This window comes from Canis lupus, chromosome 8 (assembly GCF_003254725.2).
Source record: "Canis lupus dingo isolate Sandy chromosome 8, ASM325472v2, whole genome shotgun sequence".
Classification (NCBI taxonomy): Eukaryota; Metazoa; Chordata; class Mammalia; order Carnivora; family Canidae; genus Canis; species Canis lupus.
The window spans coordinates 47,024,540-47,030,707 of record NC_064250.1 but is presented as its reverse complement, the minus strand read 5'-3'; positions in this window follow the sequence as shown (position 1 = coordinate 47,030,707).

The window sequence follows — 6,168 nt, the reverse complement described above, 5'->3', positions numbered from 1 at the left end:
TAATGGGACTATTTCCAAAGGCATTGGCAAAGTTAAAAAGCAAGTTGGTTGCAGAACCTTGGGGCTTGAAGGCTCAAAGGCAGAAGGCTGCCTGGCAGGAGCCCTACCTACATAGCCTTTGTGATGGGAGGCAGGCAATCTGAGGTGAGATAGTGTGGGAGTGGAGAGAGAAGAAATAGCTTGACTTCACTCTCCTCTTGCTCTTCACATTTTTGACAGTGCCTTTCATTAGCTGAACCCAACCATTCTGCTCAGCCTACTTGATTTCACAACAGGGTGGATGGAGCATGCGCACCGTGCCCAGTGAGTGGAAGCACGATAAGCCAGACCAGGTCCCCAGATCTCAGAGTACAGTGAGCTTTCAGTATTCTACCTCTGGAAGTACCTGCTGGGGGTGTTTTAAACACCCTTTGTTTGAAATGTTGCAGGCTGTGCTCAATCTAGGAACACTCGGTTTACCTGAGCTGCTGCAGCCACTAGCACAATTGACATCTGCCCTCAGGGACACCTGGGTGGCTCAGTAGGTTAAGTGTCCAACTCTTGATTTCAGTTCAGGTCACGATCTCAGGGCGGTGAGACTGACCCCTTCATCAGGCTCTGTGCTGCTTATGGACCCTGCTTGAGAAACTCCCTCTGCCAATCCCCCACCTCAATAAATAAATAGATAAATAAATAAAAGTTTTTAAGATTTTATTTATGAGAGACAGAGAGGCAGAGACACAGGCAGAGGGAGAAGCAGGCTCCATTCAGGGAGCCTGAGGTGGGATATGTATGATCCCGGGTCTCCAGGATCAAGCCCTGGGCAAAGGCAGGCGCTAAATTGCTGAGCCACCCAGGGATCCCAATAAATAAAATTTTAAAGTGAAATCTGCACTCAGATTTCAGAAAGGCAAAGTGAAAGGTGGCTTCTCCCTCTCCCTTTTGATACCCAGGCTGCTGAAAGTGCCACAGAAATGGCTCCCAGGCACATGAAGGAAAAGCAGCTAAGAAGGAGGCCTGAGCTGGGCCATGCAAAATGCTTTCCTGGGGGATCCCTGGGTGGCACAGCGGTGTAATAAGATCAATAAAAGGATACCAATCAGGGATGTTTTCAAAAGATCTTCCTATAGAGAAACAATGTCAGCCACAGTTACAGATTCATTTAGTTTTCTGTAATCCTCGATAGACATCTGAGATCTCTTTACTTTTCCAATAACCCACCTGAGAGTTGAAAGGGAAAAGGTTGGAAGTGGGGACAGATTCCCAGTTACTCCAGCGTCAGCTGTGATTCCACTTGTGATCTGGCCTGTTACTTATTTCCTGTTCACAGTTTTGGTGAGACAAGAGAGCTCCATATTTCCGTTCTTACCAGCCAGTATACATCGCATTTGAATAAGTCCTTTCTCCAAGATAGCAATAACCTAATTTCAATAATACTCTCATGGTTATGTAGTATTATATTCATATTAACTTCCTGATTTTGATATTTGTACTATGGTTATGTAAGATGTTAGCATTAAGGTAGGAGGAGGAATGGTACCGGGAACCCTGTACTATTTTTGCACCTTTTTTGTGGGTCTAAAATTATTTCAAAATAAAAGGTTTAGGGGCCGCCTGGGTGGCTCAGCAGTTTAGCGCTGCCTTCAGCCCAGGTTGTGATCCTGGAGACCCAGGATTGAGTCCCATGTCACGTTTCCTTCTTGGAGCCTGCTATCTCCCTCTGCCTATGTCTGTGCCTCTCTCTCCCTCTCTTTCTCTGTGTCTCTCATGAATAAATAAAATATTTTTAAAAATAAAATAAAAGATTTAAACAAAAAAGAACAGTATCAGGGAGTGATGAAATCACCAAAAAGGATACCTTTGATTTTCTGTGTCCTACTCATAGAGTAAGTAAAACCTGTCCCCCTGAGTCAGACCCTTCCTCCTCCATATCCATGAACATTTAGTCTTTCCCACTTGATTGAGGTTTCCAAGAATTTGTATCTAAAAATCCCCTGAAATACTTAAATATTTTCCTTGTCCAAAGCATCTGGACTCAAGCATATGATTTTTTTTTTTTTCCGGAGGAATCAGATATTGTAACAGGTCTAGAGAGAAAGACATTAGGGTCACATGTCTCTCTCTCTGACGGACCTTGCCCTTAGTCTTTTTTTTTTTTTTAAGATTTTATTTATTTATTCATGAGAGACACACACACACAGAGAGAGAGAGAGAGAGAGAGACAGAGGTAGAGACACAGGCAGAGGGAGAAGCAGGCTCCATGCAGGGAGCCTGACGTCAGGTCTCCAGGATCAGGCCCTGGGCTGAAGGCGTCGCTAAGCCGCTGAGCCCCCGCCCGCCTTTAGTCTTTAAGGAATAATTCCCTACATTCAGAGAGATTAGATTAAATGGAAAACATACTTTTCAAATAGCCACTTGCTGTCTGGATACAAAAATAGCCTGGTGAGCCTGCTCTTGGCTCAGTTACCAGAACTTTGAATTACAGAAGTTACCACCTTGAGTGCTTGCCAAGAATGTTGGTCTAGGGGCAGCTGGTACTGGGGGATGCGAGAGATTAACCTTGCAGGTGCTACATCACTTACTTTTGTAATCGTATTAAATCACTAGTAAGCAATGACCAGATAGTTTGACAAAGAAACAGATGTATGAACAGAATGAAACACTGGCTCACAAAAAACACATTTTCAAAAAGGATTTTACTTTTAAGTAATCTCTACACCCAACATGGGGCTTGAATTTACAACCCCGAGAGTTTTATGGTCTACCTCCTGAGCCAGCCAGGCACGACACAGAATTACATTTTTTATTTGCCGGTTCTCTGGGTATTCACCACGAACACCATCCATGCCTGCAATAGCTCTGCTACTAACTATTTAGAAGAGCAAGATGTAAATCTTTGAGAAAATAGGAATGCCAGTTTTTTTGCATTTCAGTGAAAAACAGATTATTTGGGCAACTGGGGCAGCCTGCCTCAGCCTGATTCAAGTGGCCTCTTTAATCATTCCTGGTTCCTTCTGTTGTATTTCTCCAAGACTCAGTTGTTCTCCAGTAATCCATAAGTAGGATCATGGTAATCTCCATCATCTGATCGACACAGAAACAGAGCTTCTAACTCTTAGAACATCATATTCAGAGAAGAACGCTCACTGTGAGACCCCCCCCACACACACACATACTCCCCTAGTTCTGCTCTGTCAATCCGAATGCCCCCTGCCTCTATCCAATGATCCTAGTAACCAACAGAGATTTCCCAGAAGTCTAGTTGTATGTTATACTGAGAGCTGGATTTCTTGGGGAGTCATTAGGTCTCTTCTTAATAGTGTGTCTATTTATTGGCCCTTGGAAGCCTTCTTCTTTTACCTGTATTACTGCGTAAGTTTGTGGTGATCTAGCCAGGATTAAAAGCTTTACCTTTCAACACACTGAAGAGAAAAGAGGTCAGAGATCTTGTCTGTGAGAGAGAAACTGAATGCTCCCTGCCTGTTCTGATGTCTTGAAAGCCCAGGAAAAACAGCCAAGAGACAGTGCTCTCATTCCCTCATGCTTTTGCCCTAAGCTTTAAGCTCTACATCTTCTCCAAATAGACTTTCATCTCATATCACAGTGTTTAAAAAAAATCATTTATTCTTTCTTTTAATATTTTATTTATGTATTTATGTATGTATTTATTTATGTATGTATGTATTCATAAGAGACAGAGAGAGAGGCATGAGACACAGGCAGAGGGAGAAGCAGGCAGAAGGAGAAGCAGGCTCCCTGCAGGGAGCCTGATGAAGGACCCAACCTGGGACCCTGGGATCATGATCTGAGCCACCCAGGCACCCTGACAGTTTTCTATTATTATAATATTGTCAGTCTCAGTCAGACTCAGGTCCTGCCAACTGGAATTATCTTTATTGCCTAATGTTCTGTCAGTGTTTCCTCCAGTTGCACAACCTAATCCTGGCTTACTCAATAGACTACATTGATTTATACTACATAGCATTATTTCCACTGGTGGCCCTTTGCATCTTGAGTGTGGTCTCTCACTAGGACATTTAGAATTTCTACCATAGGATCTTGAATGTATCTAGGAGGAGATAACATCCTTGGATAAACTGCATGGCATTTGCTGGGTCTTAGAAGAGTATCTCTGGCTCAAATCATCAAGAGCAACATGTAAGAACTTGGACAGACTAGCAAGAATTATTAGGAACTAGTAGAAACATCAATATTGGTTATGATACCCAGTGACTATGCAATATTTACTTTAATCAGTGCCAAAACTTATATAGTTCCAGGCTTTGGCCAGACCAAACAAAAGCTATAGTCAGAACCCTGGGATTATGAAGAAAATCCAAAAAGTTGATACTTTCATGCAGATAATATACAGTTCACCTTAGAGTGTACCAAAGACTTCGTTTCTTTTCTCTCTTTTTAAAAACATAATTATTTAAAGGATGCCTGGGTGGCTCAGTGGTTGAGCATCTGCCTTTGGCTTAGGACATGATCCCAGAGTCCTGGGATCGAGTCCTGCATCAGGCTCCCTTTGGGGAGCCTGCTTCTCCTCCCTCTGCCTATGTCTCTGCCTCTGTGTCTCTCATGAATAAATAAAATCTTTAAAAATTTTTTTACTTGAGAGAGAGATCACAAGTAGTGGGGGAGGGTAGAGGGAGAAGCAGACTCCCTGCTGAACAGGGAGTCCAATGCAGAACTCCAACCCAGGACCCTGGGATCATGACCTGAGCCAAAGGCAGACGCTTAACCAACTAGGCACCCAGGCGCCCTTCATTTCTTTCTGATCATGAAGTGAGGTAGATATATAGAAGCTAATGGGTGCTCGCTTTGGCAGCACATATACTAAAATAGAAGTTGTTTGGCATTTCTGTGATCAGTGAAGATCTTAGAAGGGATGGCAAAACATAGGAGGCACTCCTTCTGGTATACCCCGTCATCCCTTCTCATCTCTTTATGTGATTAAAAGTTAAAGGTATCTGAGATTACAATTGTAGTGGGCAAGATATTGAATCATATATACGTACAAATATATGCACATATATGTGTGTGTGTGTATATATATACAATAGTTATACATACAATAATTATGTACAAGTTTTTATGCATATGTCTGCTGTCATTTTTCTTTGCTATAATTTATCTGGAATTGCTGGTCATTGCAATTCTGTATTTAACCTTTTAGGAAAAGCCAGGCTTCCCAAGTGGCTATACCATTTCACAAGCTAGTAGAGAACACCATCATAACACAAGATAATCATTCTGTAACAGGAGCACCACCCATTCATGTATTGATGAAATTAAAAAGGGAAAAGGGGTGCCTAGCTGACTTAGTAAAGCATGCGACTCAAATTTTGGGGTTGTGAATTTGAGCCCCACATTGGGTGTAGAGATTACTTAAGAATAAAATCTTAAAATAAAATGGGAAGATGTAGGGGCACTTGGCTGGTTCAGTCCGTAGAGCATATGACTCTTGATCTCAGCATTGTGAGTTCAAGTCCCATGTTGGCTGTACAGATTACTTTTTTAAAAAGTAAAATTTTTAAAATGGAAGATGTTGAGGAATTGCAATGCTAGTGGATAATTTTTAAAGGATTTATTTATTTGAGAGAGTATGCACATATGGGGGAGAGGCAGAGGGTGAGAAAGAGAAAATCTCAGGCTGAAGCCCCACTGAGCACAGAGCGTGACTCACGGCATCATCTCAGGATCCTGAGATCATCACCTGAGCCAAAATCAAGAGTTGGACGCTAACCAACTGAGCCACCCAGGCGCCCCATGGTTGTATCTTTGATCAGTATATTTTTTACTTTTACCAATTTTTGAAACTTACATAAAACATTTTTTTACTTGATCATAGTTTTTATTTAGCAGAATGTAAATCTTGCAAGTGTATTTGACTTAAAGAAAAACATCTTTATGTAGTATATTTTACATATTATACAATTTGCTTACTTAAAGTGTACAATTCAGGGGCAGCCCCGGTGGCTCAGCGGTTTAGCGCTGCCTTCAGCCCAGGGCCTGATCCTGGAGACCCGGGATCGAGTCCCACATTGGGCTCCTGCATGGAGCCTGCTTCTCTCTCTGCCTGTGTCTCTGCCTCTCTCTCTCTCTGTGTGTCTCTCATGAATAAATAAATAAAATCTTTTTTAAAAAAAGGATTATTCTTTTAAAAAATAAAGTGTACAATCCAGT